This window comes from Halyomorpha halys, unplaced genomic scaffold, assembly GCF_000696795.3.
Source record: "Halyomorpha halys isolate HHAL.00 unplaced genomic scaffold, Hhal_1.1 Scaffold157.1, whole genome shotgun sequence".
Lineage (NCBI taxonomy): Eukaryota > Metazoa > Arthropoda > Insecta > Hemiptera > Pentatomidae > Halyomorpha > Halyomorpha halys.
The window spans coordinates 1,466,769-1,492,675 of record NW_027114029.1 but is presented as its reverse complement, the minus strand read 5'-3'; the positions used below and the strand labels follow the sequence as shown (position 1 = coordinate 1,492,675).

General features: G+C 33.5%; 1 long non-coding RNA gene across 2 annotated transcripts; it reads right to left on the bottom strand.

Moving 5' to 3' along the window:
* Positions 1-7,663: 7,663 nt before the first annotated feature.
* On the bottom strand, positions 7,664-16,681 carry LOC106678713 (uncharacterized). Of its 2 annotated transcripts, XR_010844476.1 has the most exons (3): positions 16,579-16,681; positions 15,095-15,224; positions 7,664-8,037 (listed from the first exon to the last, which is right to left on the bottom strand). It is a non-coding gene; the product is annotated as an uncharacterized lncRNA (long non-coding RNA). The 2 variants fall into 2 exon arrangements; XR_001342816.2 differs by lacking the exon at positions 7,664-8,037 and having other exon boundaries at positions 15,000-15,224.
* Between the last annotated feature and the right edge of the window lie 9,226 nt (positions 16,682-25,907).

The window sequence follows — 25,907 nt, the reverse complement described above, 5'->3', positions numbered from 1 at the left end:
GTGTGAGATACGGGGTGTTTATTTGTTATCCATTACGGCGGCTATTTCTTTGTACTTTCTAATGTCTAAACTGGCGCATGATAATGGCTAACCGTCTAGGCGGTTAATGGTTCCCAGAGGGTACCTACCCTCTGTTATCTATATGTCTTTGTACATTACTTGCCTAGGTCCGGCGGTATAATTGGTATGCCGACAGAGGAAATTATTTTAAGTTAAAAAACTCCAGCTGGTACCTCTCATACATATCAGGTTTACACTTCCAACATAACTTCAACAGAACGTTGAACAATGACCGGAACATTCTGTCGAAGTTAAGTATGAAGTAATGCATGAGACTTTAATAGAAAAACTCTATTTTCCATTTTTAAAAATTTACTTGTTATAACCCTCTTTAAGAAGGTTGTTGTTGGTTGGGGCTTTTGGGCGTAAAACCCTAAGGTCATCAACGCCCACGTTTCGCACTTTATAATTCTATTTCAAGATTTGAAATTCTTTAGATAATTGCTAAATAATTAAATAAATAATAACTTATTTAAGAATTTTTTAATACATATGACAAACTTATGGGTTTAGATCTTATTCAAAAGATTATTCCTTTTTAAGAAAATTAAAACCATATCTATCTATTTTTGGTCATTTTTCAGGGCATCCGAAACACTCGGTCCCACTACCAATCCACGTAAGTTCATGTAATATAAATGGCATTCCTCAAATATGTGACTGACTGTAAGTACACTGTTGCAGTATTGACATTTTGGCGGTGGTTGCTTATTGATCAGGTATGCATGAGTTAAATTCTTATGACCTATTCTCAATCTAGCTATAGCTACCTCCTACCTGCGATTGAAACGGTTTGATGTGGTCCATGGTTTAATAGTTTTTAATTTGTTTGGCGGGCTTTCATTGGGATTTGCCAACTAGCCTCTTTAAGAAGGTTTACAAATAGAGCAGAAAAGTTGTCATGCATTTTATTGTTCTGAGAAATGCTATTCATTCATTGTTTTGAACGATACTCTATATACCTTCTCCAGATAGTTTGCCTTAGGAATATTTCTACCCTCGAGCTCCAATCGATTGGGTTTTTAGTCGCATTGAACCATTTGTTGAGCGGTAAAGCGGTCTCCTACTTGTTACAGTCAGATTTAAAATAATACTATTAATAAAGTTTCTCCCTGAGGCAATTGCCATCACCAGTAGGATTAGACCAGCCGCGGGTGGGGAAGAACCCAATCATCGGCCAATAACCAAGGGGTTAAAGAAATTTGCAATGCAATTAGAGGAGTTGGTGGCGGGAGGAGAATTATATTAACAGATTACTGATAAGGCTTAGGGAGGGATTAAGGAGGAGAAGTTGGTTAGGGGCACTGTAATATCAGAGTTTGGCGGGCCCGGGAGAGGTCATTTTAATTAGAGGGTTGGCCCTTAATCCCCCACTACCGCCCTTATGTAGTCCGCAGTCAAACTAGGATTAGGGCCCGCCTCGGCTCTGCATAGCTCAGATTGAAGGATATCGCTTCCTCTCTCCAATTTGTATTTAGCTTCTATATTGTTAGTATTCGCTGCGGTTTGGCAGGTGTCATGGCAACAAAAACATTCTAAAAATTATCCAAAGGCATTCTCACTACCATGAAAAATAAATCCACGGTTTGTCATCCGTACGGAAGACAACTGATAATTGCTTGAACTCAAATATTCTGTGAAGACTTGGTGATTTTATTATTTACCATTCATGGAATTTTGAACTCCTTCATAAAATAACGAAAATCCCATTTAGTTCTACCGTTCCAGATAGATGTATGAAATGTGGACTAGTATTTCCTAGCCTTATTACTTGGCTTATACTTAGTCCACATGTAGCTGGAGGAAGCCATGAAGAGTTCCATATTTTTCTGTATCTTATCAACCAAAATTAAGAAAACATATCACGTTTTATGTAAATTCTGGTTGAGGTGCGATTAAAAATAGAACACATTACTGAACTGTATATTCCAATATTTCTTGTTTGTTTTTTTTTAATGGCGTTAAACATCATTGGTCATTAACGCCATTTATACCTTATTTAATGTATTCAATTTTGCTTACATTAGTTTAATTTAATTTTATTAGTATTTATTTTTTTTTTGTCTGTTCCATGTTACATTTGTGTCAGTAAACCTATTTATTTTAAAAACTGAAATATTAATTTTATTGTTTTATTGCCGTCTCTGAGGGTTTCTGAAATATCCGGATTTAATCCTAAGCTATTTAGGTGTAGTGTGAAATAAGAGCATTCTTGGAAAATATGGCTAATTGTCAAATTGTTGTTTCAATACTGGCAGTTCGGAGTCGTTTCTTTTGAAATGAGATAGAAGTGGGTGAGCCTCGTGTGACCTATTCTTTGCTTGGTCAGTAAAAAACCTATTTTAAAAATATATTAAAATTATTAATTTTTCGACGTTTCGCCCCACTTAAGTAGGATTCATCAGGGCTGTTTAACATGATAGCTTAACGGGCTTTTTGAACAGACATCTTGAACAGCCCTGGTGAAGCTCAACAAAGTGGGGCATAACGTCAACTACAAACGTCGGAAAATAAATAGTTGTTAACTATTTTTGCCTTTTTGACCGCAATCCTGACCATCTTCTTCATATGATAGATTATACTTTTAAATCTATATATTTTAATAAAATTAAAAAAAAATACATAACATAGAACATAAGAATACAATTTACTAATAGTGCAATAGAATAACTGTTTAAATTATTGTATTAATACAAACAAATGTATTATATAAATATCAAAAAACATATATTACAAATATAGATAAAATTCTTCTAAATTAAGTGGATCTTTCTGAGTTGTTATGGATATGAATTGCTATTAAAAAAAATCTTAAGATCATTATAATCAGGCATAATAATTTCTGTAGCTTGATAAAATGTCTTGACTAATAACATATTGCAGACTATATAATAAGGCATTTTCAGGATGTTGAGCAACAGGAACGCTGGGTTGCACCCACTGAGCTATCACAGAGGAACAGCCCTTCTGTATAGTAATTTTAATACTCCACTGAAGCTGTGTATCCCTGCAGCCCTTAGATAGGGAATACCATTTTGTCCAGTTGGGAATTGGGACTTTTATTCTCTTATTGCGTAGAGCTGTATTGGTATGAAGCACTCAACTGAAATTTTAGATATAGGCAAGACTTTCCATTAGTTTTAATAACAAATTATAACCATTAGAAAGATAATTATATTTATCAGTGCTAGATCACATACTAAGTAATATTTTCCAGTTAAAATATCTCCTCAGTAGAAATACGTTACTCACTATCTGGCTCTGATTTATTTAATTTTAATCATATTATATCTATAATTAAATTAAAAATTAAAATTTGTTCCGCTACAAACACATGAAGGGTTAGGGGTTCATTACTTTGTAAGGAAATTCTGTTTTTTGAATAATCGTTAAACAAGGTGATTTGTTTAAGATCATTCTCATCGCCAGATTTTTTCTCATGAGAACATACTTTATAGAGACTAAACGGGGTCTCGAACCCACGCGGCCGTCTCACGGCTACAGTAACAAAAGCAATAATTATCTCTGCTAAAGCCGAAAAAATCCCGAATTCTGGGAGCTAGTACCACAGCGCCTTATTCACTGAATTACCCGCTCCTCATATTATAACTATTTATCATCAATATGATTAACCGTATACGAAATTTAAGGAGAATGTCAGGGCCGCAACAAAGCAGTACAAAAATAGTTTTCAACTAATTTGTTGTACAAAATTTGGACTAACAATGCAAGTCTTCATCAAGGCTGTTGTAACCCAATGGATAAAGGAACTTTTGTTCATGTTGTCAAAGTCCCTTTGTCCACAACACCACTGATGCGGACTAACATTGTGTAGTGGAACTTCGGTAATTAATGAATAGCTGAAAACCAATTTATTTCTTCTTAACTGCATCCCTGATAGTACAAGAGTCCAAGACGAGAGAAAAATCAGTTTCTTTACCCCAATTTTTGATTACTTTACTGAGAAGTATGTATAGTTATTAGTCAACGAAAGAGCACCTTCCTCTCTTAATCCCTTGTGTACTCGATATAATAACTTATGATTTTGGTGAAATCAGATTCCAATTTCCAAGATTTATTTAAACTTTAAAAATTATGTTTAAGAAAGGTCCCTAGGGTGTGCGAATATTTGAATCACTGCAATTGTTTAAGATCTGTCATTAAAAAAAAAAAAATAGTACTTTATTTTTCCTATAATTCTTAAGTATATGACACTGTTTCCACAGATTTATTTTATTTTAACAATTACTTTTCTTTATTTTTTTTAAATAATAGTGTAATTGCTTCTATTTTTTTTAAACTGACAGTTAGTTCTATATCCCAATCACCTGTCAATTCATTCCGCTTTCAAAGAAAAAGAAATTGAAAATATAATAGGATTAGATGGGTATGCCTTTTTTCAGTCATATCGAAATTTCCCGAAATAAAAATTTTAAACCAATCACCCCATACGATTTCAAAATAAAGGAATTTCTGAGCCCCTTAGAAAATTGAAAAAATAAATTCAGAAAGAGTTCGACAGGTGACTGTTTAATTGGCGGACGGCTGTGAGGAAGAGATAGGGAATACACTTGAGGATTAACATGTTGCAGAAGATTGACGGAGGATAAGACCCCCTGTCACCCTTCTTCGGTCTCTGGCTTTAGCACGACTAATTGGAAAAGGAGATCTTAATTGGAATATGATTTGGGCCTCTGGGTCGGGAGGGTTTCTCCAAACCGAATGTGGACCTCGGACGTTTGATAAATTGACAGGGTTAACATTGGGATGGTTGAGAGACTAAACTCACCCCAAATATTTCAACATTTATCTCTTAGATAAAATAATACTTCTCAATATCTGTCTGTCTCTTCCTCTTATTTGAAATTCTCGTCTGCGTTTTACTAGAATACTGCTGAACTGATTTTTCAGTTGTTAAGTAGAGCCCATTCTGATCAATAGAACCGAAATCAAGTGGTGGTCTGTTATAAACTTCCTCTACCCCATGATAGCCTGTCATCCTACGAATTAAAATACGTGAGGATATGTCAGGAACCCCAATATAATAATTATAACAGCTTTATTAACATTATTAACAGAACTAAAAGCCTCTCCTTTGGAAGGTATGAGTCTGGTTTTTAAACATAGAGTTCACAAAATTGATTAAAATGTTTTACTTTAATTTAAATATCTTCTATGCTGTATTTGAACACTCAGTTCAAGAGAGTTCAAAGTATCTTCTTTATAACTTTTTTTTTTAATATTTATTTATTGCTATTTACAACTGTACATTATAATACATTTAGTAAATCTGATCTAAGTTAAATTGGAGTGTTACAGGCGTGTAGAGAAACTACCCATTGGTAGCACTCTAATGACATTTTACATTAGCTGGTCTCATGGCCATCTTCTTTTCAGGCGCCTCGGAGAATTGTCAGGAATGGAAGAGGATGCAAGATTAGAAACTAGGGGTTTTGAGTGGTTAGGGAGTTTATAAAGGAAGGAGTGATATCTGGTTCGGGCTAGATCGGTTACATAGGGAACATTAAGGTCTTTATGTATGATTTTATTTGTGACAAAGTAAGGACCATTGAGGATTTTAGATTGTAAGGATTGAATACGAGAGGAATTCGAAGGTTTAGTGGAGCCCCAAAGCTCAACTCCATATGTCCAGATTGGCCTTATTACAGTCATGTAGATCAGTCTTTTGTAATGTGTTGGAAGTTTGGACCGTTTGTCTAGTAAGTGCTGTAATAGTCGAAATCGACGTGCAGCTTCCTATCTTTTCAGTCTGGTGTGAGGATTCCAGGTTAATCGCTTGTTTATAACTTTAGTCAATAGATCTCTATTCCTCACCACAGCCACAATCGCCTAACAGTCTCCTACTCTAAACTCTAAAATCTCATTTTGCCATCTTATAATAGGTTGTCCACTGCTCTTCTGTTCCCACAGTATCAACTCTGTTTCAATTTTGGACTACCTTCTCGTATCAAGTCTAATGGCCTCTGCCAACATAGGAGTTACGATCTCCGATACTTTTTTCCCAACTATACGGTGAAGTTCGTCGGTATTTACAGTTTCATTAACTATTTCACCGACTATCTCTGGGATAATGTCCCACTGGGCCTCCAACCCTGTTGTAATATTGCATAGTTCCCTGGTCTACGTGTTAATATATTTCTGGCATTCAGCTGTGGTTTTTTTTCATTCTAAATACTTGCGGACCAGGTCTTGTATTCTACTGGCTCTTTCACTGGGCTTTTCTGCTTCTGGGGACTCTGGAGGGGTTTCTTTCTCCCCACGTGCTCTTTTTCTTCTTGATCTCCTGTGTTTCGGGCTCGTTTTACTATCTCTACTGTCAGGCCCTGAGTCTCTGTTCGCCTCACTGCCACTTCCCGCCGGCCTTGGATTACCCTCCGCCATTTTGTATTCCCCATCAAGTTGGGATTTTATTGTCTTTGGTAATGGTTTTTCACTACCCCCACTCTTATCCGACTCTTCAATTCCTTTTTTATTCTTTTTCCTAATTTTCTGGATTGGTTGAAATTTTGGAATTATAGTCCCCACAACAGATAACGAATTTTACAACAACAACCTCCTGTCCACATACACCTAGGTCAAACAATAATAACTAAAACAATAACAAAACACTAAACCTGGTACCACGGGTGGTGAACACAAAAAATATTACCAAACAGGTTATCTCCTGTTCTCTAGTAGTCCCGACTCGCACTGGTGTCCCTCGGGACTCAACCACTCACACCCACTCCCCCCCAGCACGCACTAGTATACGGAGCATACTACTCTATACTAGTATACTCTCGGCAACATGACCGGCCTTAATTTTAGTTGTTATGCTTACTCTGTTCGCCTTTTATAGGGTATTTTCTTTTTAATTTTATATGGATCTCAGAGATAGTCGTAACTATGAAAAATTAGAGAGGAGATAAAAACACAATTTCATAATGAAAAATTTCCTTGAGAATTTGTGTAGTTGCTAGGTATATGAGGCTCCAAAAGGCGTTCTCCACAAGGTAGTTCTCTTGTTATATTTTCACTCCCAGGTATGAAACAGCCTCACGTGGCTTCACCTCTTTCTTCTTCTACTTCAATGATGTTAGAATGTTTCTTATCCGTCTTTTTGTAGTGGCTGCCATGTTTTTCAACGTGTCGGTCCTAGAGACAGCTTCTTATGAAAAACGTTACTGGAAGCTTCGTACTTCTACAGTTGCTGGAGTACGTTTAACCACCTTACGCTATCCTAAGCTGAGGATATGTTAAAGAGGAGTAACATGACACAAATCTCCGCCTTGTTCTCTTCGTCTTGGCGTATTACCTCTTTTGTCCTACTTACCTTTAAATTTTATTTCTTAATTCTAGAATTTTACTTACTCACTCACTGTTGGGCGCTACAGTCCTTATTAGACCTGGGCCTCTACCCAAATACTGCTAAGTACTTTAATTACATATTTCATTAATTACATGTATTTTGTTTCTAACTTTTTTCCAGAACTTTAATTTTAATTTATTATTATCAATAAATTTAAATATTAACATTTTTTTATTCCTTTTGGATTATATGACTTCATATTTCATATAATTATTATATATTTAATTATCTACATATACGTTTTATTTCTCACTTCTTTCATTACTTTATTTTAAATAATTTTAATTTTACTTATATTTACTAACTTGATTTTCATATGTACTTTCCTCTTACTTAAATTTAATATTACTCTTCTCATACAGCCCTTATTTTCTTATAATATTTAAGCTATTCACGTCTTTCGACACTATTTATGTATCTATAATGTTAATTATTTTCTAATCATTCTGTATATCCTTTTATTCATTGGTTGTTATCTTGTTTGTTTTTTTCCTAGCCCTGGCGAAGGTCTGAAATTCTGGTAGAAACTTTGGTACTAATAAATACGTTTTTACTTATTTGTGTTCTTCACTGACCCCATCTCCAACCATCTTCTTCTCATTATTGAACTAAAAAATAAATATCATGGATTAAGCTTTAAACGTATACGTGCTATTATCTCCAATATCCTAGGAAGTAGCTTTCGGAGTATTTACAGTAGGGAGGGAAGTTTCGACATAAGGCCGCTGACGAAAGGGTATAAGGAGAACAATGACTGTCAAAGAAAGATTGATAGGATCCCATTTACAGGGCCAGTCTGTCATCTAGCTCTCGCTCACTCATTAATCCAGTTGCTCTTAAGCGGATGGTTAAACATAATAAATAATGAAACTGAACACAGTTGCATTGATTATTGAACCAGTTTATGTCTTAGAAATACATACGTTTATGAATTATTTTTTTTACATTTTTACAATGTTTCTTCATCTATTCTGATGTTGAATATATCCATTATGTACTATTTTAAATTTATAAATAAATCAGAATTTTAGTTAAAACAATAATTAATTTATGTTTAAGAGCTCCCTCTAAAAAGGTTATAATTGACTTTTCATCAAACACTTCACGGATAACACCTTGTCTCTCTCACATTTTCTTACCTATGATCCAATTAAAATTTTTTTTTTGATACATAATAGTCTTCTTTAAGGATTTAGAACTGAATAATCGCAAGCATCAGCCGGATTAGGATAGATAGAATCATACTATGCTAAAATTAGTTATTGAATTTTGTGGTTAAAAACTTTTTAATCTGCGCCAAAACAGCTGGGTAAACCATAAACAGTAATTCCACTAACTTAAGTTTAATAACAGTCATATCTAAAGGATAGGTATTTCCATATCAACATAGGCTCGGAGTTCTCTAATCTAAAACAGATCAAATTTTGAGTACCTCAAGGCAGTGTATTAGGTCCTATACTTTCCAACATGTATTATGTAGACATCTCATAACACTCAGAAATCCTATTGCAATTAGTAGCACTTGCTGATCATTCATCTATTCTAACAATCAGTAAAGATGAAGAATGAACAATCAGTAAAGAAAAAGGCTTCTCAAGACATTGCTGATATTGCTAACTGGGCCAAACGATGCAAACTAAAGATGTACGTACCGAAGAGCCTATATGACAAGTTCATTCTCGAAAACGACTCTTCATCTCAAGTGTATTAAAATAACAAGGACAAACAACATAAGAGGAAAAAGAAAAGGAATACTTAACTAACAGAAAGGGCTTTATAGGTTACTAGACAAACGTTCAAAATTATCACTGATTGATTAACTAACCATTTATAAAGTAACCACTTTGGTCATGCGGAACTGAGTTATGGAGAACAGGAGAAAAGTTAAATATCAGAAAAATCAAATCATTCCAATACAAAGTGAACAGAAAAATTTTGATGCCCTATTTGTATTTCTAACCAGACATTACTCATAAAATTAAATTATTTTCATCATCACGACTGCCACAGACCGTTTCTATAATTTCCATGACAGACTCACTCTAAATTCCAACCCAATGACTCAAGGAGTATCTACTGCCTATGACCCTTACGATCCGTTCAGAAACTAAAAAGCGCTGGTCAATATACTGCACTGTTCTCATTTATTTTATATGCTATTCAAAAGTACATTATTTTTTTTTTTTTTAATTTTCCCTCGCTATCAGATTTTCTCATTGTATTAGCAGATAACAAATTGCAACATGATCATAATAACTATATTTGCAAAATAAATAATACTTTTTATAGGAAGCCCTACCAATAACTCATAAATTAAAAATCTAAATAACAATTAAAAGGAACTTGTAAATAGCTGGAACATAGATAAATTATATAATTTAATTACTTTGGTAAATTCGTATGTTCATTGGTTTTCTAAAGTTTAAAGCCACCAGTTCAATTGCGTACAAACTGTACCTAGATGAGAGTACATGTCTAATATAATATACAATATATATATATTCTTTATTTCCAGTTTTTATATTGCAAAGCATTTTCAGGACAAGTTATGTAAATGTTGATTTAAGAATTTTTTTTATTATAAAAAAGTACATTTAATTTGTTAGTGTATTTTAGTTATTAATTAATATTTTATAAAAAATTTTTGATTAGGAAACTATTGAACCTTATATATTACCTTCTAATAAGAAGGTACAACATATTCTTCCGATCAAACGTCTTAGACAACCTCAATCGTATGAGAATATTCTTTCCACCACTTGTCTTAAAAATCTCATTTCCGCTGCCGCAAGTAAGCTCGCACGTTTTCTAAGAATTATCCAACCTTCTGACCCATAACAGGTAAGTTTATAGACTTCAATGGGAGTAACTATGTCTCTTTACTTACTTCTCGTTAGTCAATCACCGATTAATTGGGAGAAATATACTGTTTGCTTTTCTTATTCGGTTGAATATCTCTTAGTATACTCGTTCACCCTTACTTGGATAGTCCATCCAACAGTACCTAACTAATAAAAATGTCCAACTATTCCAATCTGTTGGTCTGTCCTTCCTATATGTATGATTTTACACTTGCAAGGATTTATCCCCTGTTCATCGGTAGCTTCTTGTAGACTTTCAAGTCCATTTGCAATTGCCACTTGTAGCAGATTCCAGTACTCAACTCAGAGAAAAATATTAGATATGGGCTGAAGCTACTCCAAGCCTTATTACGAAGATAGTGAAAGAAAAAATCTCATATTAAGTTCCTCTTTGTGGTCGGTATAATTAAATGAATGAGAGAATATATTTTACATATTGTTTTACTAGTATTTTTTTAATAATAAGTTTGTATGAGAAGTAACTTTTTTTTAACAGAGTTGTTTCTAATTATTAGTTGGACTGTCCGTTGACCTACTTTTGCGAGTAGTTTATATCAGGTTCCGGAATTACTAGTTCTGGAAGAGATCACAAGACATCACTGGTATTTATTCCCGCTGAGACTACATGGAAAGAGTGTTAGGACCCTTCCCGGTCTGCCAATCACCGACGAGATAGCCAACCTGACTGGGAAGCCCCGAGTCCCTCCCGCAGACCATCGATAACTCCCGGAGGCGGATCCCTAAGACCCGGACGGTATGTTTACGAGGAGGAGGCCCCATTACCCCGGGCCCTATAAAGCCACCGCCTCCTCTATTCCATTATCCTCCCTAATACTGGATATACCCTCGCCCCAACCCTTTGCCTCCTTGACTTCACTTCTTTACCTGGTCGGGATCCACTTTAATTTACAGGTCACGGTTGCTAATTTTATAGCGCGCAGTTTCTTCTGTCCATTGTAAGTCGGATCAAATGTTTTCACTTTATTTGAGTATATATATATAGTATATTTTTTGCAAAAGTATTCTACAGGTCAATTAAATTAATTCGATACATTTTGGAATTAATCATTATATATTAATAGATTATTTGAACATTCATATTGGAAATTTTTTTCGATTATTATTACCGAAAGATTTCCTGATAAAATTTAAACAAATTCATTCCTTAAATGTAAAAAAAAAAAAAAAAAAAAAATACCTCTTCACCCTCCCAAAAAAATCTTACTTTTAATATAATTTGCCTCGGCTCAACTTGGAAGTTGAGAAGATGACCGTTACGATATTTTTAATTCATTTTAGGTTATTGGTAAATTGATAAAATTAATTGTAGAAACTAATTGATATTATATATTAACATAAAAACGTCTAACCATCATGATAAACCATTGCAATGGCGTATTATTTGCAATGAAAATACCAGTTAACCGGAATATCTTCCAAAATGTTCACCTGGTAATATAAGGAATTAAGATAAATATACTTGTATATGGGTTTTATTATTTAAATTATATAGAAGGTAAAAAGAGATAAAATCAAAATAATCTTTGTCACAAAGTAATCTTTTAGTTTTTGTAAACATTTTATTAAGTTATCTGCATACAGATATATTTTACGATTTGGATTTAAAAAAAAAAAGGTTCCTTCATAATCTCTTGTTGTCACGTGCGTTCTAACGTGAGCACTGGTATGTACTACATTTGTTTGTAATACTACTACCTACGATAGATTGTTTTTGAATATTTTGTAGCTTCATAGTTTGAAAAAAATTAAATATATAAATTTTACTCAAGATGAACTAAGGAGTAATCAAGGAATTTTCTGTCGAAAGTCAAGATATCAACATTAGAAAGTTATTATTCAAAATTTATTATGGGAGCATCATATAAAGATAAGTTAAATATTTATTTAAAAAGTTGATTTGTAACACCTATTTGATAGAAAATAATTTTGATATAATCTTAGTAAGTTTTAAGTTGTAGAATTTTTATTTGGAAAAAAAAATCTTAACTTTTCGAAAGTGTTGAAATATTTTAACTTTTGATAAAAAAATCCACAATCAACCGAATTCTCTCTAATTATTTTCTATTATTTTTCCTTCAATCGCATTTGATATAAATTTATTTTCCAATATTTTCAAACCAATTTTACTGACTGACGAATTTATTTATTGTTATTTTTTTTTATGCTGAGTTATATTTTTATAATTTATATTTGATGTTTATATAACACTATATTTTATTTTATATTTTTTTGGAGTGGCTTTAGATCAAGCTGAAAACCATTATTCTGGACTCGCTTGGAATCTAACATCATCATTTGTATTAGATCTTGGATGGTTATTGTCAACTCTATGAGTCGTAAAGGAAAAAAATATATATTCGACTATCTAGTCGGAACTAATTCTCTCTCATCACTTTTGATATTGTCTATTGGACCGCTCGGCATGCTGTGTATTAGCAACTCAACACAGCTTGAGCAGCCGCTCTGAATTTTTTGGAAATCTTGACAAATCCAAGTGTGAATCGAACCCAAAATATATTAAGCTTATCACTCTAGGACCCTCACTCCTAGAGTCGAGCTATCATGTCCTCCAGTGCTATACTTATTAATGTTAAGTTTCATCTATATTTGCTTTTTCTCTTAAATGTTATTTTTTATCATTTTTACCTCATGTCTATGTTTTGGCTCTGAAACCTAGGGGATGTTAGTGAAAACTTATTTATTTTATTGTTTTCTTTAATTTCATCTAATTAGTCCCCCCTCCCAAAAAAGCCACATAAAAATAAGTTTGCAGCACTAATACCTATGAAGTGTCCAAGGTTCAGTACCTAGCTAGGGAGCACAATTATTTAATCATATGAAGAGGTTATGTGGTCAGCATCCAAGAGATATAGCAGAGTTTTCTTTTATCTCCTGATGTAATGAAAGAAGGAGTACCATAAAGTAGGCTATATTAAACTGAATTAAACACTTGATATATGTGACATAACAACTATGATCGTAACCTTAACATAAGGAAACCTATGATTTGACAACAAGTGGTACATAAATATAAGTAGTACATGAATATCAATGGTATATAATTATTATGTATGTATATTTATTGTATATGTATTATATTATGTATATATTTATTGTATATAAATATTAGTATATCACCTCCTTTAAAGGTATCCTTTAAGTAGAAACTCTTACACATAGTATACTCTATATCATAGCTGAGCCAAAAGAGATAAGTAAAATCAAATAAAAAAGACTGGAAAAATCTGCGTAATAAATATTGGATAATCTACTTATTGAAAAGCCGTTTTTCCATTTTAAATCAACTAACCGCCTTGGACGTAGCAATACATTAGGTAGCTAGGCTCGTAAATCTACCAGCTGGCTGGGAGCACTCAATATGCCATTATGTAAATGCAAAAAGGGCAGCCAATCTGTCACCGTTGGAAATATTCAATGTTTAAGTAATTAAAAGTTCTCTCCGACCGCCGCTCTCTCTGGCGGAGTTTATTCCAAGCCATTTAGCGAGAGCTGCCCCCTCCAATCCAAATGGCCTCCCCACCACCGTCCCATTAATGAAATTAATTGGCTGTAATTTGTAGAAGGGCCGGCGCTCGTTGGTGAAATTAATTAAAGACAGGATCAAGGCTCTCTAATTTGTGCCCCCTTCTATGAAATATGCAAATTAGGCCAAGGGGCCCCCGAGACGTTATTAATTTCAGATCAGGTGGCCCCACCAAGCAATTTCCGTGGATATGGCACCAGCGCCAGCGTACCCTTGTTTTGTTCAACCCTTCTTCGTCTTGGAAGATCTTTTGGAGGCTTCCCTACACACAATCGGCCAAGCGTAGAGAGAAATGCTTTATTAATAAGAATATAATATAAATAAGTCTAAATAATAAATATATTACAATGAAACAAATTATACCATATAAGTTTCAAGAAGTCTTGACAGGAGTACTGCAAGGATCAATACTGTTTCCTTTACAATAGGTTATAAATACACACGCACAATATAATGATTTTGAAATAAACAAACAATCCTACACTGACAAAATCACTTACTTCACTTACTCAAAACTATCTTCACTTTGAAAATTGTATAATTATTTATAATTTTAAAATTGTATAATAAATTGCGACAAAAACTAACTCACATAGCACGAGAAGAATTACTGCAGAGTACTTTTATTTAAAATGAGAATATTATATAATTATACAGTAAAAATATTACAGTTGGGGAATTGTATCAATAAATTAACCCAGTCTATTAATAATTTTTAATTAATAGTGTTAGAATTATTATTATACATTATATACAGATATTCTATATCAAGTATACAGATACTTTAATATGAAAGGATCACTTAGCAATAAATTACATAGAATATAACTGATTTTGGAGACTATTCTATCATACGCTAGACCAAAATTTTTCTCATAAAAGTCTAGAACAAAAGTGTTTAAGAAAAAAATAAAAATATTAAATACAGGAATATTTATTAATTAAAAAATAAAATAAACTGGATTTGTAATAATGTTACGCCTCACTTATAAGATGAGAATATTGTAATTATTGTATTTTATCCTGGTACCTTAGATGAAAATCTCCGACTTGGGTAATAGTTAAGTGGATGCTTAAGCTATTTATTATTATTTTAATTTTTATCGCCAACATGTTTATTAGGGTAATTTCAATTAATTATAAATAAAGTATAGATTTTTTTTGTTTTTGTAATTTTCCAAAGATATATGCGTGACTTGGGTTATGTACTTAATAGAACTATATTTATTTAGTAGTTACATTGGTTGAGTCTTTGGTTCGAATCCGGACTGTGTAGTTGTCTTTTATTTGATGGCCTATCCAATTTCTACTTACATTCTGACTAGAATCGATAGCTCCGGTGACCTGTAGTGTAATCCTTCTTTATTCCCTAGTTTAAATACATGATAACATTAAAACAAATATTATCATTAAAAACACTAAAATAAAAATAAATTAGTCAACCTAGTAGAGGGAAGGTATGAGCGACCCAACTCATAAATGCCTAATAACGCGGGACCCTGAGGTTCCCCCAAGCGGATATCAGGAATGCCACAAACGAATGCTACTTTTTTAAAATATTACATAAAAAAATATGAAGACGTTTAAAATTAAAATTGCAAATATATACGGTACATTCCACCACTGTGCTTTGCTTCTTCTTATTTCCCTATATGCTCAACCGTTTTAAGAATAAACGTGGCGACATTTTCGTATTTGTTTTGGCTCGACAAGGATGCCAAATTCTATTATTATATGAAATTCTATTAGCTCAATAAGGGTTCCACGAAATGTTTTTATCCCAAAAAGGAGGCCGTGGCGAAAAATGGTTGGAAACCACTGGTTAAGAGAAGACCTTCTGAGACCTCCAAGACATAGATAATAAGACTATCATTAGAGAGATGAAGCTAACATGCGTCGATAGCATGAAGCATACTACCTCCAAATGAAATCATGATCTCTGTGCTCAGTCGAGGGCAGAAGTTCCGTTCGAAGAACGGTGTCAAAAGAGGTCTTCAGATTTTCCGAAAATTCTTGTGAATATTGTAGACCATCGAAGTAAACGGTTCTAGATCATAAGGGTATTTCCTTTGAAGAATATAAGTGACAGAGGAGGACTACTTCAGTGGAAGAAATACTTGCTAAGTATTTCTTCAGCGTCCGTTCAAGACCGGAAAAAACGAATGATCCTGGACTTCTGGATCCTACAATAGACTAGGTACTTCTACGGTAATCATGCCTTATGAAGTATATACCTTTTAGCCCATAATCCTGCAGTAGTATTTTGGAGCACCCCGCACAGCGTTGCAAATAAGGAAACTGAGGATATATGATATATCCAATCATAAACATTTTTGTTAGAACATGCAAAATATAAAAATTGAATTCAGTTTTTATATTTAAATCAAAAATAACTTACAAGATTTTATGTCTTTATTTGGGAGAAAAAGTTGTGTAGATCATAGAACAACTCAAACGAAGTCGTCTATGTACATTTTTTTAAAAAGTTTATAGAGGCTTAAGTTTCGTTCGATTTGGAGATGTGTTCATTTTATCGCATTTTTTTTGCAATTTTCTAAAAAAGATGAAAAAATAATTAAATAATTAGGACCAGCGAAACCGAAACTTTTGAACGTAAAATATTTATTTTTCTTTAGTTATGATAAGAACTGACGAGCTAGTATCAATTACATATTTATTAGTTTTATTGTTTACTTTATATTAAATTACTTTTGATAACTCACCTAGTGTTAATGTTTTGTCAGCTTTATAAATTTTTAATGGACGCCATTCACAAGACCCATTCTGTTCTACTCCCGCCATGTAAAGAGAAGCCATCAACATTATAGCGAATTGGATGGTAGCACGATAAGGCCTTATCAACCAGCCACGCCCAATGAGGCATCTCTGACCAATTAAATTTATGCTACAAGATAGAGAGGAAAGGCTCTCAGAGAGAATTTGTTCAAAATGTTCCATACAAAAACTGGCCTAACAATTCGTTATGAAGTTTCTGTATTGGAAAAAGTCTCATAATATAATGACTTTAATCAATTTTACTATCAATATACATTTCAAAACTTAAATATGATTTTTTTTAAATATCTTGAAATCAAAATTTCTTTTGGAATATACTCAAAGATTGACCAGCAATGGAGAATTCTTGTTTGATAGCTCACCATGTGGTTGATATTTCTTACAACTGGTTTAAAAAAGGTTTTTTCAGTAAGTCGGTTCAACATTAAATCTTTGAAAGACAGCTCAAATAATTTCTTGGCGTCAGATATAAATTTTAAATAAATATGAAATAAGGTCATCACTCATTTGATTTTTGAAAAATTTGAAGAAAACATGTTTCGGAAGAACTATCTACTATCCTGAAACCGATAAAAGTTTGTGAGGCCATTTTTAGTTACATATAAAATGTGATGAAAAATAAAGCTTAATTTTTTTTTTTCGGCAACTAAGATTTTATGAGATGCTCAATTAGAAAATTCTGAAATTAGTTAGATATAGTTAATATTTTTTTATTCAAAATTAACTGAATCTATAAATATTATATAGTGGTTTATACTTTTGAGGTCTGAGGGCTTTTAAAAAGAATATATGTTGTAAAAATTTCATGATTATAATGTCATAAAAATAATTTTTCTTCCATTTTATTTTTTTTTTTATCATTTCATTTTTTTCTTTGTTTTTGCATCATTTGTTTACCAAGCTGGCTCGAAATTTAACCTTTTTAGCATGTTGTAAAATTAATTTGAAACTGATATAGCACTTCAACACACGTTAATAATTTTAATCAAGTTAAAATCATTAAATGTATCATTTAAAAAACTAATAAATTTACAGATGTGATTTTCTATCTTCGATAGCTCATCAAACCTACACTGCTAGGGAGTGAGGGTGTCATAGTAACAAACAAGTGGCAAAACAATAATTTATTAAGTACAACAGTACCAGAAAATTCTACAAAAATTCCCGCTCCTCCCCCCCTTCCTGCTTCAATCCCGGTAAATTTTAAATTTTTAAGTAGCAATATTTTAAGAATGGTTAGTATAAGTCAACCGAGTAGTAAGATAGTATTAAAATTCTATTTTTAACAAAAAGTTTTTAGCAAGCAATATTAAATAAGATCATGATGTATATTTACTTATGTAGAAGGGAATGTAAATTTAAATTTAAAATATGCTTTTTTATTAAAATAAATACAACAAGTAAATTTGATGTCAGTTATACAATGGCATGATACAGACGTGTAGAATATATCCATTGATAGAACTCCAATAAAATTTCTAGAGGAGATCTCCTTTTCATCAGGTAATGAAGTAGAAGCCAGGTTAGAAACTAGTGGGTTTGGGTGATTGGGAAGTTTATCATGGAAGGATTGGAATCTGGTGTTGGCAAAATCGGTAACATAGGAAACACTGAGGTCCTGATGGACGATTCGATTTATGACAAAATAATGAGAATTAAGAATTTTACGATAGATTTCAGATTGTAAGGATTGGATGCGATGGGTTACTGAAGCCCCAATGCTCAATTCGGTAAATCCAGATATGTCTTATTATAATCATATAAATGAGTCTTTTGTGATGGTCCGAATCAAGAAGCAGTCTTCTGTCCTTTCAGTCTTGCAAGAGGATACCAAATCAGTCGTTTGTCCAGATGTAGTTCTAGGTAATGGATCTCTTTGGCATAAAACTTCCTAGATAAAAAAAAAAATTCTAGTTATTTTTATATCTAAGTAACGTATTAGTAGGTATCTAATTATTTAACTGTTGCACAAGCGTGATAGTTGATAGGTGTAGTGGTAGGAAGCAACTGTCACGTTTAAGACCGTTTACAAGGTAGAACGCTATAGTTTCCTTCATTATAATGTTTACAATCGTAGCAGAATTATCTTACTTGGTCTGGTGTTCTACAGTTGACAGTTAATGGTGTAGCAGTAAAGGTACATTATCGGTAAGGTTCGTCAAAACGGGGATACAACTGTCACAGCAACCACCATGATGTAAACTACATGACAGCTACAGTCATTTACTTTTGACTACCTAAAATAAATTTGTTGTGCATGGGCGTAGGTAGGTAGGTCTCCACCCACGTCCCCCATTTTAGAGGGCATTTCGAGGAATCTGCGATGCCAATTCGATGGAGGTGTTTTTGTAGCAGATCATGTCCTGTTACTAGGCGAAAGCAAGCCACTCTCTCAGCTCTTTTAAGATTGCCGAAAATTCGTTTATCCTAATGCAGTAGGCTCTCCCACTTCTTTCCTTCCGCTTGAACTTTGTGTCTAGCGCTTGTTCTGTCCTTACAATAAGAACTTATCATTGATTTTACTGTTCTGTAGGAAAGTGGTTGAACAGGGTGGTTCTCTGCACAACCGAGCTTAGCCATCTTGTCGGCTTGTTCATTACCATTTATCCCAACATGGTCTGGTATCCACTGCAGATCTATAACCCTTCCTCTTTTCTTCATGATAGCTACCATGTTTCTGCACTTTTCTTCCGTGGGTGGCCCAGCTACATCTGGTGTTGTTCAGCTTAGAGTCCAGCGTGATCCCTAAATAGCTTGCTTTATCAATTCTCGTTAGTTCTTCGCCTTTAAGGTATAAATGAACTTCATGTATTTTTGTACTAAGGCTAAACACTTGAACACAGTTTTTGCGGGCTAACCGTCATTCCATTTTCTTTCACCCAGTCGTACAGCGTGTTCAGGACTTTAATAAAGTCTTGAACACGAGTTTCTTCCAAACCACCCATACTTGTTCGAACTTGTTCCCCAGATAGCCAGTACATCCACAAAAAGAAGTCCTTGGGCCCCTGGGTGATTAATCATTATCACCCTTAATCATAAATATAAACAGTAATGATTGAATTTTATGAAGTAAAAATAAAATGGTGGGGTATTTCTTGGGATGGAGAATTACATATCTTTTTTTCCCCAACGTTTCAGAATGGACTAGAATATATATATATATATATATGTATGTGTTATGGGTTGAGCCCCAATTAACAACCTATTCTAATCATGTGAGAGGTCAAAGATTTCATTTCGTGGGACCTCCTTTATAAAAGTCGGTCCCCCTGGCCGGATTTGAACCGACAGTTCCGAAGGTTGTTAACACTTCTAAACATCTAGTCCCTCGCAACAAATGGCTCTTGCTTAATAAGAAGTTATCAACTTGGTTGTTATTTTTTTTTGTAATGTTCGTAATCTGAATTATTTTTTAATGAAAATTATTATTCACTAATACAGTTTCCTATTATTTTATAACCAATAAAAAAGGCGATTACAATAACTTATTTTGTAATATTGATATTTTCTATGTGATCAAATACTTTAAAGATTGCCCATGTTTTATCAATAAAAGGGAATCCAACTTAATCAATCTTCAAATCATTATAATTTTTTTAAGAAATGACACATTACCCCACAGGGTCATTTAATCAATGTAAAATCCTGCAGTTCATGACAGCCAACTCCTAAAGTTTTATGAAACTTGGCATGAAACTTATTTTATTCTTATCCTTATAGAAAATCTTTGTCCTATTATTAGAATTTTCCCTTAAATTAAACACTCCTGGGCCCCGTCTAGTCTCTATGAAGTAGGTACTCCTGACTGAGAAAAAATCTCTTACCCTCCCCAAAAAAATCAAAATAAATTAAACGGAAAATTATAAATGATTTGAAAATATTTTTGCAGGAGTCATCAGGATAGAACTATAATCAATTATGCAAAATATCATAAAAACCTTAGAAGGTGTATGTCATTAACTGGGAGACTTGACATGGAGTGAACTTGTAGGAAAAATCTGACGCTAAAAAATTTAAATGATTGAATAAATTGAACTCTGTTTTCACGAGTAAAATATGAGCAGTACTGAAAGCTTTCAAAAACATGTAAATTACCAATATTGGAAAAACAGCTTTTGTGACACACCCCTTATCTTTTATAAACGAACAATAAAATCTACAAGCGGAGAATAATTCTTTATAATTTTAAGAATAATTTTCTTCAAAATATTATTTAGGTTAAAACATAACTTAAAAAAAAAAAATAAATAACACTGTAAATAAGTACATTCACAATAATGTAAAGGCAACAAACGAGGCAATGCCAATTACTTGTAATTTTTCAAAGGTTTTAGCTTTGTAAATAGTTTGGGCTATTTTTTACACGAGACTACATTTCCCCTGCTATCAACTGCTAAAAAAAAAAAACTAATGAACTGTTATAATAACGATATGGTAATAAAGGAATAAAAACAAATTAAACAATTATGACTTTATTCTTTCTTTTTTTGGGGAATTTATTTATACATTTTGTTTTACTTCTTTATCATTATGTCATCCGAACTTTTGGGGCTCTTCTGCCCATTATCAAGTTGTAACAATTAATTTGTGGACAAATCTCATCTTATTTTATTTTTATATTCCAAACTATAAGTCCTATTTTTAATCCTTATTCTTTTCTTTTTTATTAGTAATGCTTTCTAAATTTTATGGCTTTCAATTATGCTTCACTAGTTTGGATTCCGAACATCCAACCCACTCCACTGTCGATCAATGTCAGTGTGGAAGTTGTCTCGTCTTCTTTGGAGCGCGGAATGTTCTGTGTGGGAGTCTTTTTCGATGTAGAACTGCCAATTGATCGAGTCTGGCCACCGGGACTGCTTTACAAACTCCGTAAAGTTCTACCTCCTACAAAATTTCTCATTCATTACTTTCTCATCGATGGATTACTCCAAGTAAGCCACAATGGCTTCCCATTCATCCCTCTCATCTCAGTCCGCTGGTGTTCCTCAACGTATTATCGTCGGTCCCATCCTCTTTACCGTCTATACAGCCCACATCCCTCAATATCCACAATCCTAATAATATCCTTACCATGTTGATGACACATGTGTGCTCGCAGTTAATAATAACTCTTTAATTGCATCCTAAACCCTCCAATTCTATATCACAGTCCTCGAAGAATGGTGTCGTAATTGGAGGATTAAAATAAATCCTATCAAAACATCTACACCCTACGTCGTTAACCTACCGACTGTTCTACAGTATTCTTTAATAAATTTCTCTTACCCCTGTCAAACAGATCCGCTACCTTGGGCTGCAACTGGACAAACGACTAATCTGGAATCCCCACACAAGACTAATAAGACAGGAAATTGCACGTCGATTCCGACCATTACAGCACCAACTGAGACAAAGGGTCTAAACTTCCAATTCACCACAAAAGACTGATCTTCATGACTTATTATAGTCTGTCTGGACATACGGAGTTGAGCTGTGGGGCTCCACTAAACCTTCGGATTCCTTCCGTATACAAACATTACAATCAAAAATCCTCAGTGCTCCTTACTTTGTCACAAATCAAATCATACATAATGACCTTAATGCTTCATATGTTCTATTCGGACCAGATATCATTCCTTCCATTATAAACTCCCTATCCATCCAAACCCACTAGTTTCTAATCTTGCTCCCTCTTCTATTCCTGACAATCTTCCGAGGCACCTGAAAAGAAGATGACCACGAGCCCTTTTTTCTTTTTTTTCTTTTTCTTACGTCGGCCCAAGACTCCCGTTGGTGTCCTACACTGCCCCTGACGAGACCTTCTAATGTAAAAACGTTATTAGAGTGCTATCAATGGGTAGATTCTCTACACACCTGAATCACTCCTATTGTAGACTTCCATCAAATTTACTGGATTACTATTAAGACTTTGGTGGACAGAATATACTAAAATGTTCTAGGATTGACAGAATGAATAAAAATGTTTTTAGGAAAGGTATAAATTCCAAAAAAAAATACATTTTTAACAAAAAAACAAAACCTTAGGTAGTATTATTTCAACTGATTATTTATATTTAAACAATTATAATTTCATACAATGAATTTAAAGCATTTTTTTTTTTAATTTAATCTAATATATGAATAGGGAAAATAAATTTTCACAAGTTAATTCCCGATTTAGTGTTACGCAAAAACCAAAGCTATTCCTATTCCGATTATCAGACCGCATTCCATTCAGACTATAAACCTCGTGTTGATTGGAAAGGTAATTAACGATGGGGAATCAGCCAATGAGGAGTGTTCTAACGGCGCACAGATTAGCTAGGAAAACACCAGCTACAAAAAATATATCTAAAAAAAAAAAAAAAGCCAGTCCGTATCTGTTCAATAAAATAAACAGGGAGTCTAATAAACATGAAGAGGGATTAGAGTGTTATCTCGGAGGTGGCAGATTTACAACACGGGCTGTTGACAGAGCAACTGATAACGACGGTACTAGCGAGGTATTCGATGGTAAAAATATATATTTGTCTTGTCGATGATATGTTATGCATCACTATCGATGTGTATCTATTACATGAGGAAAACAGCAACAAGATACTAACAACTATCATCTAAATTATTAAAATTAATTCCTTACGAATAATACACGTTGAAACCAACCAGAGATGAAGTTGAGATACAACAAATAGGTATGAGATATATTAAAATGTGCTGATTTCAAAAAAGTGTCTTCAAGCCACGTCTTGGTACCAGTATTAAACGTATATAAACTATTTTTCATCGTAATATATAGCTGCTTTGGCTGACACATTTGACAAATAAAGGCACATTTAACGAAAAAAAAAGTTTAGGTTTTTATTTTGAAATGGATGTGTTCCGAAGATATTACTGTAGACAGGGGATTCATTCTTCACTGGGATCCCTCTATAGATCAAAGCTCAGAGGGTTGTAAAAAATATATAGTACAAGTATTACAAATAAGTATCAGTTGTAAGAAATTTAATGAAGAATAGTACTCCTACGAAGATAAACGTCATAAATTACTTTATAGTAGCTTTACTTTCAGCGCTAATAGACATCTGTACGTCACATGGTCCCACAATAGATTTTCACAATAAACTCACAAACTACTGATTTTTTAGTACATGTTTTATGCAATGTTGCTTTTAAAGAAATCATATCTCGGAAACTATTAAACGTAAATAGCTCTGTTACGGCTCATATTTTAGCAAATTTACTCTATTTTAAATGATGTTCTATTAGCTTTTCTAGAGTTGTTGGTAGTTTTAACGATATGGAGCTACGAATGAAAAAAAAAAATTAACGTTTTGAATGATTATATTTGGCTAACTCTTCAATTTTTACTAGTAATTATATGTACGATAGTTTTCATTATAGTAATAAAAATTTGAGATGAAATAACTCACTTAGTTCTTCAACGGGCTCTTGTAATAATCTACGGAACAATTTATAGAAAACATGGAAAAAAGCATATTTATTTTTTATCGGATATGCAACTATTCCAGTAAAGCAGCGATATGTGATTCTTTTTTAATGAATTTTTATTTTAATTAATTAATGTCAGGTCATTTTAACCTGATTTGATTGTCTAATCTTGGAATAGACTGGAGACCTATCGGTTGATTGGCAGTTTGTAAATGAGTAATAGAATATCAGATTGCTACTTATCGTCCTTCTATAGGAAATATATTGCCTAACAATGAGTTTATAGTGATACGTATGAGGCACTTAGCAAGTATTCAATGAAGTTCTTAACTGATAGAGGAAGTGTACATTGCTTAAAAAGTTGTTTTCTATCTCACCTCTTCACTACCATGATATTTCGAACCACATTGGATATTTTACTCCGAGTGGTTGTACCATTCCTGCTCAGGTAACGTCCTAATGCATGCTCATACTCTCTTTGTGAACAGAACATATAGAATGGATACTTTCTGATATCGATACTTATAACCTATTTGTTCCTAGAACATTTCTAAAGGAAGATAATGATTAAAATCATTTTATTATTTCTCTAGACACCTTGCAACCATACATATAAAAAGAAAAGAAAAACAAGAAGTGACATTAGGCCTGCTGCGAAAAAGCAACGCTGGGAACTATGGTCATAATATCCGTTTTTATTTTGACATAAAATAATAAAATAAATTTTTATAATAACATTATTGCGGGTGTGGGTAGCTCAGTGGTAAGGCACTATGCTACTAACCCCAAGGATCCATGTCCGAATCCGGCAGTGGCAGGTAACTATTTTCTGTTTTATTGTACTCGTGAGTCAGCCCTACTGGTTTGGGAGCCCTCCGTGGTCCACCCAGCCTAATAAAGTGACCCTTAATTAGATAAAAATATGGCGGTCGAGCGTTATCCTGAATAAATCACTTCCTTGCTGCTCAACCGATGGTCTAGGAACAGTACTTGCTTACGAAGTGGGCCGTCCGTAGCTCAGTTGGTTGAGGTGCAGGTCTTTTCCACCTGGGGACTTTAGCAGCGCCAGTTCGAATCCGGGCGTTGACTTTTTTCATTTGAGAGGTGGTCCCACAAAATGAAAAATTTGACCCCTACAATACAATGGTTAGAATAGATTGGTCACCTGTAGATAACCTCCCCCCCCTCGTATGTCAGAAACGACCAGGGAGGGAGTTATAAAAAAAAATTCCTTATGAAGTAAAGCATCCCCGACCCTGGGCCTCTGCATTCAGATATCAAGGCTTATACAGAGATCAAGTTAAGCTTCGTCCATAACCTCATCGCCACTGTCTTCATCTGAATTTACTCACTGGTTAGTTGGAGATGTTAGAAATAAATTTAGCATGACAGCATTTTGAACCATAATTATTTCTTTAAAATGGACAACATTTTTATATTTACGTTCCGAGTATACTGATTAATTTTTGTCCGAAAAAATATTTAATGTTCAAATCATTAAATTATCATTTTTCAATTTCCACAGATCACTGAAGACTTTTCAAAATCTAATACAAAAAACAAATTTTTTCAGTTTTAGATGAGCTCGACACCTCTAATATTCCCACTAATTCACAGTGATTCTTTATTTATCACAACAGTTGAATTCACATTAGGATAACGCATGCTGTTTTACTAATAAAGAGACCTATTATTTTTTGAGAATGGGTGTAGGATAATTAATTCAATCTTTCTACCACCTACAGAGTAGACACAGTAAGTCAAAGTCCAAATAAACTCTAACCTCTGAAGGGAAACAGAAACGACACGAAACTGTTTGAGCTCT